This window comes from Saccopteryx bilineata, chromosome 11 (assembly GCF_036850765.1).
Source record: "Saccopteryx bilineata isolate mSacBil1 chromosome 11, mSacBil1_pri_phased_curated, whole genome shotgun sequence".
Classification (NCBI taxonomy): domain Eukaryota; kingdom Metazoa; phylum Chordata; class Mammalia; order Chiroptera; family Emballonuridae; genus Saccopteryx; species Saccopteryx bilineata.
This window is the reverse complement of record NC_089500.1, coordinates 8,036,445-8,046,976: the sequence shown is the minus strand read 5'-3', so window position 1 is coordinate 8,046,976 and position 10,532 is coordinate 8,036,445.

Genomic DNA, 10,532 nt, shown 5'->3' with positions numbered 1-10,532 from the left:
ACTCTGCAGAATCTCCTAACTTTTAAAAAGCTAGGTTTTTAATTTTCTTAACAGTAGTCTGTACTTCTTTTCTTATTAGCAATAATTAATAATAATTGTTACAATTAAGACATAATTATAAAATTATTAATAATTATAGTAAGTAATTATTTGCCATAGTCAACTAATTGAGTGGCTGGCATTCATACTTTTATCCATCTCTACCCCTACTTGTATTTCTTCGTTAAATTAGAAGTTATTCGAATACCTCCTGTCTTGATGCATTATGATGTAAATATACACGAAACCTTGATCCTGGATTCTTCAAATAATCTTAGGTTCTCCTCTTACTCCCACAGTGATTCCTAGACTGTGTCATCATTAATAGCACTGATATCTCTATAAACCCATCTTCGAGGGTTTCACATTTTGACGCCTGACTCTTGCTTTTACCTTGTCCCTCTAGGATTTCCATACCAAAAAACCATAACCCCTCTGCGTCTACAATGCTTTTGTCCTACAGCTTGCCCTATCTTTCTCACTTCCCATTTGAACAGGTTACAGCCCACGGCCAGTCTTCATACTCCGGGATCTGCAGACTCCGAACTCTGCACGTGCTGGCTTGCTAACGTAAATGCACTGTCTCCGCCGTCAGTGCGGCACTTCAGCTCAGCATGCCTAGCGAAAACTAGGCCGCCACAAGGACGGGCCTCCGTTGAGAAGCATGACCCGAAAGCCTCGTTGCTTAATTTTCCCAGTTCTTTAATATCACTCGTCTCTCGGGTGACTCTTTCCTGCCTGATCTCTACTCCTAACTTCGTTGTCATGCACTCTTCCATCCTCATTCGGTGCTGATGTTCTTATTCGCTATTTTCCCGAAAATAGAGAACTTAAAACAGATTTTCACTCTCTCTCCCAGTTAGCCAGCATCTCAGCCGGTCCTCGCTGCATCCGCTCCTCGGAAGGCAGGCGCGCTCTTCTTCCTGCTCTCCTACGGCCCGTGCTTCAATTAATGCACACCAGGCCGTTTCCTGTCAGATGTCCAGACTATCAAGAATATTTGCTCTGGCACCTCTGCCTTCTAAAACTGATATTGTCGCTTTTTAATTTAATGGCTCATTTCTAGCAGCATAAAAATATGCTGCTACTGACACATTTTTTTCTCTTCCCCGTTGTAAGAATTGTTGAATTGATTTATTTGATGGTTCAAATTTCTCTTCTCTCATTTTCTCTTACACGCATTTCTTATTCACTCTAATGGCCAAGTTTTATATGTCACCTCGACTATTCTCCAGTCTCTAATTATTCAATCAAACACTAATTTAGGTATTGCCGCAGCAGTATTTTGCAGATGTGATTAATGTTGACTTTAGGTAAAGGAGATTATCCTAGGTCATCAGTAAAGCCCTGATCGCATCGGTGGAAAGGCTGTAAGAGCAGAACGGAGACTTCGCAGCCGAAGAGGAAATTCTGCCTGTGGACTACTGCTTCAACGCCTGCAGGAAAGCTCCAGCCTGCCCTTCCTGACAGCCCGCCCTGTGGGGTTCAGACTTGCTCATCGAGCCTCCTTAGTTACATCAGCAAATTCCTGCTGAGGCCCCTTCCTGTGTATCTCCTTCTTGTTCTGTATCTGCTTGTAGCTCAACTGTTACACTTGCTATTCTCCAGGTGCTTTGAGACCTTCAACAATGAGCTTAGCACCCTGATAGTCAACACTCCATTTCGGTCATCTTGGTTGATCTATTCCTCTTATTTGTAGTGCTTAATCAATCCTGTTGTTCGATACGGTTTATTCACTTGGCTCAAAAACTTCCACACTCTCCTCATTTCCTTATTAAACACTCTGCTCCCTTGTAGACCCCTTATTTGTCCAGCCAGCATGATGATGTCACTTTTTAAATATTTTAGCTATTCCAATGTGTGTGGAGTGATAGCTATTGTTGTTTTAATGATTTTGTCCCTGTAGCAAATGATTGCTAACATCAATTTATGTGGTTATTTTTTTTTATCATCTGTATAGATTTGTTAAAATCTCTATGTATTTTCATAGTTGAGTTATTGTTTTCCTACTGTTGAGTTTGAGACTTCTTTATGTATTTTAAAGACTACTACTTTGTCAGCCTTGCAGTTTGCAAGTATTTTTTTCCATTCTCTATGAGTGTTGAGCTTTGTCAAATGCTTTTCCCCCCTATATTGATTAATCAGTTCATGTAATTTTACTTCTTTGCTAATATTTTGTAAAGGATTTTTATATCTATGTTTATGGAAGATACAGTCTGTCTTCTTTCTACCATTCAGCATTTTCTTATATTTGTTTTAGATTTAGTGGCCAAGGGTATAAGTTGCACCAGTGGAAGAAATAAGGAAAAGTATCCAGCTTCTCAGAAGCTGATGTTGTGTCACACCATTTCGAAGTTGAAAATTCAGTGCAGAAAGGTATCTTCAATTGGTACAAGTATATATCAGAGAGATAAAATAAATATTCCATTTCTCTTGAATTCATCATCATATTTACTGCAACCAGTAGGTTCTAAGGAATATTGTTATTACTTCTTCACATATTAGAAAAATGATGCTGATAGAGATTACTCTATGTCAGGTCAATAATAATTAGAGGAGATAGGATTTGAATTTATTTATAAGCACAGTATCGTGCTGCTTTTCTTATTAAAATGATGACTGGGCTTTAATTATGGCACTTATATTTTAGTTAGAAAGTTGAAGAAAAAGGATCATTGTTATTTACTTAATGTACATAAGAAAATAATATATATATATATGGATATCCTATAAATATCTCTTTAGAAACAAAATATTTTAGTAAAAATACTAATGTACTATATTTGTATTAGGGCTATATTAACTATATAATTAAGCCTTTTCTCGAAAAATATATGTATAATGCATTTAAATGCAAATAAGGTGATATGACCTAGCATATAACAAGCTTTAAATAAATGAATACAGGTTAAAATAAAGCTGCATCTTATATTAATATTTAAAAAATACATTTGTATTCTAACTTAAACATATTGCAACCTCCAAATATGCTATGTATTCCTAAAATTTTTCATCTTTCACAATATAGCATTTTTCAATTATTCATATGAATAATTATGTTTACTAAAAATGTCAGTGACCTGTTATATAAGGTACTTTTTCTAAATTCATTTGTGTGATGAGAATTATTATTATCTATTTATATATTAAAATTACTTTTTAGTGTGAGCAAAATTAAATAATATAAATCACTAGAGTATGATCCTTAAAACTTAAGAAACAGTTATAGTTTCTTTTTTTATATTTCTAATTATTCTAAAGAATCAATAACTGGAGGGGCCCTGGCCGGTTGGCTCAGTGGTAGAGCATCGGCCTGGCGTGCAGGGGTCCCGGGTTCGATTCCTGGCCAGGGCACACAGGAGAAGCGCCCATCTGCTTTTCCACCCCTCCCCCTCTCCTTCCTCTCTGTCTCTCTCTTCCCCTCCCGCAGCCGAGGCTCCATTGGAGCAAGGATGGCCCTGGCGCTGGGGATGGCTCCTTGGCCTCTGCCCCAGGCGCTACAGTGGCTCTGGTCGTGACAGAGCGACGCCCCGGAGGGGCAAAGCGTCGCCCCCTGGTGGGCGTGCCGGGTGGATCCCGGTGGGGCGCATGCAGGAGTCTGTCTGACTGTCTCTCCCCGTTTCCAGCTTCAGAAAAAAAAAAAATACAAAAAAAAAAAAAAAAGAATCAATAACTGGAGATTCATAACAATGATGAATACTGTTCTCTCATATATTCTTAAAAGGCCACATTTGACCTTCAACTTTTTTTTTATTTGATCACTTCACATTTTCTTCTTTTCTTTCATGGTACATACTAATACTTTTGTCTCATATTCTTTACACATATATACATATTTAAACTAAAACATGATCATCCTAATTTATGAAGCACATATGATTTTAAATACGGCACATAATAGACCTATTTTGAGAAAGTAAAAAAAAAATCTTATCTGAATAATAATGTTATTAATGTTATGATGATAATTAAGCCTGTCCAATAATAGCTTAATGTATTTTCATTCACTGATTCATTTACTAAACATTGATTAGTGTCAGAAATAATGCTAGTCACAGGGGACATAATTATGAACTACAAATATTTCTATCTCTAAGCCTACAGAAGATTTTCAGTCAAAGGTCTAAATGTATCACAAAATAATAATAGCTCCTTTCTTAACACCTGTGCTCCCTCTATACTCCCCATCTCTATGGAAAAAGGATTATTTCTCAATTGATGTCCTTGTTTCAGTGTTTGGTCTCAGTTTCATGTTTTTAACCAACAATACAGAAAGATGTCATTCAATACTGGGTTTGGCCCATCCAAGTAACCACTCTTTCCCAGGGCCAGCAGCCATTTCAGCCTCACCAGTGATCAGATAAATCAGGCACGAGCACTTGACATTCTCTTCATAATGACACGTATGGGAACAGAAGGTTCAGCCTCTGCATAAGAGAGACAGTAGGAACGGAATAATAAGTCTCTATTTGAGGCTGGTACACAGTAGAAAAAAAAGCAAAACATGATGTTGGACAAAGAAAAATGCATAAAGAGGAGTAAAAAAAAATTACATTGAAACAGGTCAAATATTATGGTAGAAGTATACTCCTATGAATGCTTATCATTTAAAATTAGTCTTAAAGGACATATGTAATTTTTCCAGAAAAAGCAGGGAGGTGAGGGAGGAGGAGCTCTTAGCCCTAAAGTAAAGGTGTACTTGAAATTATTTATTTAATCAGGTCTTACTTTGTTTTAAAGTGTCACTTTTCATCAGGACAAAATAAAAATGAAATGAAAGGGTTATTTCTAGGTGATTTCTATTTCTATAGAGTACTCTTTTACTTACATTTATTTCACCATTTTTAGATTTTTATAAGTCTGTGTTTATTCAAACTAAGTCATATTGACCAATAAGAATTTCCATGTGTTCTAGGTATTACTGAAGAAATGCAACTCTAGGAAAATAATAATACTGAATATATACTAATGATAAAAATATAAAGAGTAAGAAAAAAGGGCCCTGGCCCATTGACTCAGTGGTAGAGGGTCAGCCTGGCTTATGGATGTCCTGGATTCGATTCCCAGTCAGGGCATACAGGAGAAGTCACCATCTGCTTCTCCCTCCTTCCCCTTTCTTTCTTTCTCTCTTCCCTTCCTGTAGCCATGGCTCAAAAGGTTTGAGAAAGTTGACCCTGGGCGCTGCGATGGCTTCATGGCCTCACTGCAGGTGCTAAAATAGCTTGGTTGCGAAACAGTGGAGCAATGGCCCCAGATGGGCAGAGGATCGCCCTTATGGGGCTTGCCAGGTGGATCCGAGTTGGGTGGGCATGTGGGAGTCTATATGTCTGTTTCCTTGCCTCTCAATAAAAAAAAAAAAATGAAAAATAGATTCAAGTCCATTTTTGTACTGATACTTAATAGTTATATATGCATTTAACCCACCATCTTGATATTTTTTCTTTAATTTTTATAAATATTACTAAACCAGTAGTAGTATTGTGAATTAGAAAATGTAACAGTACATAGAGAGTTAGAACACAAAATTGCTCCCCACATAATATTTTAAATTGATCTATTAATTTTGTTTTTAAAGGAGATATGCTTTGAAATAAGGTGCCACAAACATTACAGAAAATTTCCTCTCTGAAATTGTTTAAAGTTTTCATTTATCATAGGTGGAAAACCTATGCAGTGTCCCCAGATAGAAAATTTAAAATATATAATGAAATAAAGAAGTATTTTAGTTTTAGCTCATTAAAATATAAAAAATACTTAAAATACAATATTAATAAAAATAAAAATTGAGTCATTTTCTTCATTTAAGCTTAAGTAATAAACAAGATGAGTTTAGTCTAATGATAACCTTAAAATGACTTTTATATGAAAGTAAACTTGAAAAAAAGCTTTTCATTTATTTGATATTCATTCACTATGTTATTTTCCTACTGATTTTCTAGTTATATGTATTTTATTTCCTATTTTTTCTCAGTAATTTCTGACCCATCTTTGGCTGGTATTGGAAACAAAATTTACCTATTTAAACATACGCATACAGAGAACAGTTATTTCATGTAATATTTTAGAAGTAGCATAACCAAAAAAAATTTAATAAGACAATTAATTATAAAATATAATAACTTAGAAACTTTCTATAAACATCTCTGTCTAATCCCCATTCAATGATCAAAATGTTAACTTCTCCTGAGCTCCTGTGGGTAGAACAACCACTTCTAGTTTGGAACTGCCCAGATAGAATCAGTTTTTGCTAAAATAAACACTTAAAAATTTTAATGTGCCTCTGCTTTTATTTTAGCATTATTCATACAAAAACAGATGTCCAACATTCACTGGCTATTTTTTTAATATATGTGATTCTTGGGGAATGAATTCTAGCTATCTTACTATAAAAAGACTTTATCTTTTTTTATTCTTTTCTTTTCTTTTTTTTTTTTTAATTCAGTGAGAAGCAAGGAGAAAGAGAGACAGACTCTTGCATGCACTCCAACCAGGATCCACCCAGCAAGCCCACTAGGGGGCAATGCTCCACCCCTCTGGGGCACTGCTCTATTGCTTAGCAACTGAGCTCTTCTTACTGCTTGAGGCGAGGCCATGGAGCCATCTTCAGCACCCAGGGCCAACTTGCTCCAATTAAGCCATGGCTGCGGGAAGAGAAGAGAGAGAGAAAGAAGCTAGAGGGGGAGGAGTGGAGAAGCAGATGGGCATTCTCCTGTGTGCCCTGATCAGGAATCAAACCAAGGGCACGAGGGTGTCCACACACAGAGCCAATGCTCTACCCCTGAGCTAACCAGCCAGGGCATCTGTATCTTTGAAATAGAAAAATCTTTAGAGGATGGATGTATGTAATATCCTGTGTTGTCTCATTTGCTTGTTCATGTTCTGTCCTTTTAATTTAAGTATTCCAGTCATTTCTATCAGGCAAACAATGTTTCAAGAAGTATTTTTACTATATTTTAATTTCTTATTTGTTCCATTATTTTTATTAAAAAACTACAAGTAAACTTCTTTCAACTCTACATTTGCCTATAGCAAATACCTTTTATTTCCTGCACATGATTTTAATTCAGATATTTTCCAATTAAAACTGCTCCTGATTCTCAAGTCCTCCAATCTGTTTTCAAGAGTGCCTCATTTTATTGAACTCTAGTCATTTGAGTGTTGATTTTCTTTTTATTTCACATTACTATTTTCAGTTATGCCAGCTCACTTTTTATCTCTGTCTGTTGTCTTAGCTCTAATCCTAATTTTACTCTTTTTCATGAGCTCCTTATTAAAAATAAACATATTTTATAACACTTTTTATTTCATGCTGATTCCTTCTCTGCTGCCATCACTTTTCGAGGATGCTTATTCTTTGCCTGCCTTTAACCTTTCATGCTCTATAGTCACATTTTGTTTATTGAAGTTTTTTTAACTCCATGCTTTTTAATATTGTTACTTTGCAGAATGGGACTTTTTGTCCTGTGTCTATAAATACCTAAAAAAAAAAAAATACAGTGATAGTAGTGTCATTGTGGTAAGGAAGGACAGGAAGCTATTTCTTTTTTTTTTAATTTTTTTAAGAATATATATATATTTATTTTATTTGTTCATTTTAGAGAGGAGAAAGAGAGAGGAGAGAGAAGCAGAGAGAGAGAAGGGGGGAAGGAGCTGGAAGCATCAACTCCCATATGTGCCTTGACCAGGCAAGCCCAGGGTTTCGAACCGGCGACCTCAGCATTTCCAGGTCGATGCTTTATCCACTGCGCCACCACAGGTGAGGCAGGAAGCCATTTCTTGTTTTTCTTTTTTCTTTTTCTTTTCTATTCATTGAGAGGAAGGAAGACAGAGAGACAGACTCCCGTATGTGCCCCAACCTGGATCCATCTGGCAAGCCCACTAGGGGGCGATGCTCTACCTATCTGGGTTGTTTTGCTCCATTGTCAGCAGCTGAGCTCTACTTCATGCCTGAGGCAATGCCATGGAGCCATCCTCAGTGGCTGGTGCCAACTTGCTTCAATCAAGCTATGGCTGCAGGAGGGGGAGAAAGACAAAGAGAAGAGAGAAGGAGAGGGGTGAAGAAGCAGATGGTCGGTTCTCCTGTGTGCTCTGACTGGGAATTGAACCTGGGATATTCACACTCCAGGTTGATGTTCTACCACTGAGCCAACTAACCAGGGCCAGCCATTTTAATTCTGGTATACTGTCCACAAACATCTTCTTAACAACATATATTTTACCTAGGTTGCAAGAATTTTAACTGCTTCCCAAAGCTGAACAATGAGTCACACGTTTTATGGGTGATAATTTTCCATTCATTTCTCTTAAGTTCTCCAGAAGCTGCTGTCTTGATTTTTGTTCACCGTAAGTTAATTTAATTTTACTTTATAAAAAGAACACTGGAGTTGAATGTGTAAGATCATGATGAGTGCTATAGTTCTGTCGCATTCAAAGTTTTTATAATAGGCAAACTACTACACCATTGAGAGACTCTGTTTGGGCCATTAAAAGTTAGCAAAATGAATTTATGAAACATGGGAGAGTTGTAATACAATTAAAATAATGAGTTTTAAAATCATAATCTTAAAAATCAAAGAGTGTACAATTGTAATGAAGAATAACATAACCAACGGTTTGTTGGTTATTCACTCTGAGCAGGTCCCAGTGCTTGGCACGGTGACAAGGGAGAAAGTGGCTTAGACCTGGTCCCTGCACACAGTGGAAACCCTGTGGGGCTGTGGTGTGGTGTGCATCAACCCATTATTGTGTAATCTTTCACTTCCCAGACTTCAGAGACAGATATGGGTGCGAGAAAATCAATTTTTAATTCCATTATTACAAGCATGGCTTCCTCATTTGTAACACAGAAAGAATAGTAATAACTTCCATTATATGGGTTAAGAATCAAATGATCTATGACCAAAAAGTATTACTATACTGGCAAGAAAAATGTGATATAATGAAATTATTTCATCAATATTATAAGTATGAGCCTTTTATCATTGTGAACAGACAAGATCAGACATGTTCAGGGTGGTATAGCCATAGATGAGCCTTTTATCATTGTTATGTAGCATCATCTATTTAAATTTAGGTCATGTATTTAAATTTTTCCTCGATCTCCCTCATAGATTTTAAATGATTGGATGATTTCACTTTTAAAATTAAATATTTTGCCTGAAATTTATCCCAACATAGTTTTTATGAAACCAACATTTTCATGTAGATTTGAAATATCAGTTGTCCATTTAAAAAAGACACAAAATACAACAGATTGGGTAGTTCTGCTTGGTGTGAAACACTGGTGTTTCCTAAATCTAATTTTGGAACGATTCAATTGCGGGATATACGAGGGGAATGGAAATGTCAGAGATTCATTTCTTTGTGTTTAAGAAACCCCTATTCCCTGAGATGCAGGGGAGAATTGAGTCCATTATTTTGCAGCATTACTGAAAATCACTCTATTTCCCCTCTGGGCTTACGGAGCAGAGAGGAATTTGAGGCCGTCTAGTTACTGTATGGCATTACTGATGTAATGCATTCCATCGTAAACTTTCAGCCTAAAAGAAGGTTCATGATTCTCTGTGTCTAACTTTTTGCAGAGACTCAAACCTTTAGATAGGTTTGGGAATTTGATATATCTGGATAGGCTAGTAATGTTTTCCTTTTAGGGGATGAGTTTGTAGTATTGAGTCTGTTCACTTCTCCTGAGATAAAACAAAACTCAAAGGGTAGTAATGCCCTGGCATGCTAGAATCTCTGCTTATATCAGTGATGCATGGATCTTACAGTTTGTTTTTAAATGAAAAGAGTAAAGATGACAACCAATGGGAAGCAAAATCATTCAAACAGGTTGTTTTTCTCTGGATTACCTTTAAAACTTCATTTTCCTCATTTTTAAATGAGAACCTCTAACAGTGTACCAATGGAGATCAAATGAGAGAAAATTATGCCCAATGAATCATACACAAACACTAAATATCAGTTGTTTTGCTATTAAGTCCCAACAAGGAGTATATTATAAACTATTATTTATGATCACTCAATGGATGAGAAATAGTATATGTCTTCCAGGTGTTTGTAACAATCCTCAAATCCTCAATGAGTATGAGTAAAAAGACGATCAGTAACATACGTGTGAAGGTGCATATTGCCCTTTTGTTTTAAACCTTTAAATTTTGATAAATCCAAGGTAGAAAGAGTCGGGATGAAAAAAAATGATAGAAGAACCACTAAATCAGTCAGGATAGAATGTAACATGGTTCTCTATGTATCCATCATAAAATGATGGCAGGGTCAAGGATAAAAGGGTAATAAAAAGGGGAGATAAATCATATCACTCATTCATATACTCTTCCCAACACCTTGGAATCTTGTTCATCCTGCCAGGTTACTGTAATCTGCATGAGAATCTGCTCCGGGTGACATCAAGAACCAGCTGTGTCTGCCTGTGTTGTGTGCCCCTTGCCTGGCTCAGTCCCTGGCAGCTGGTTAGCAGCACAACACCCTGAAGG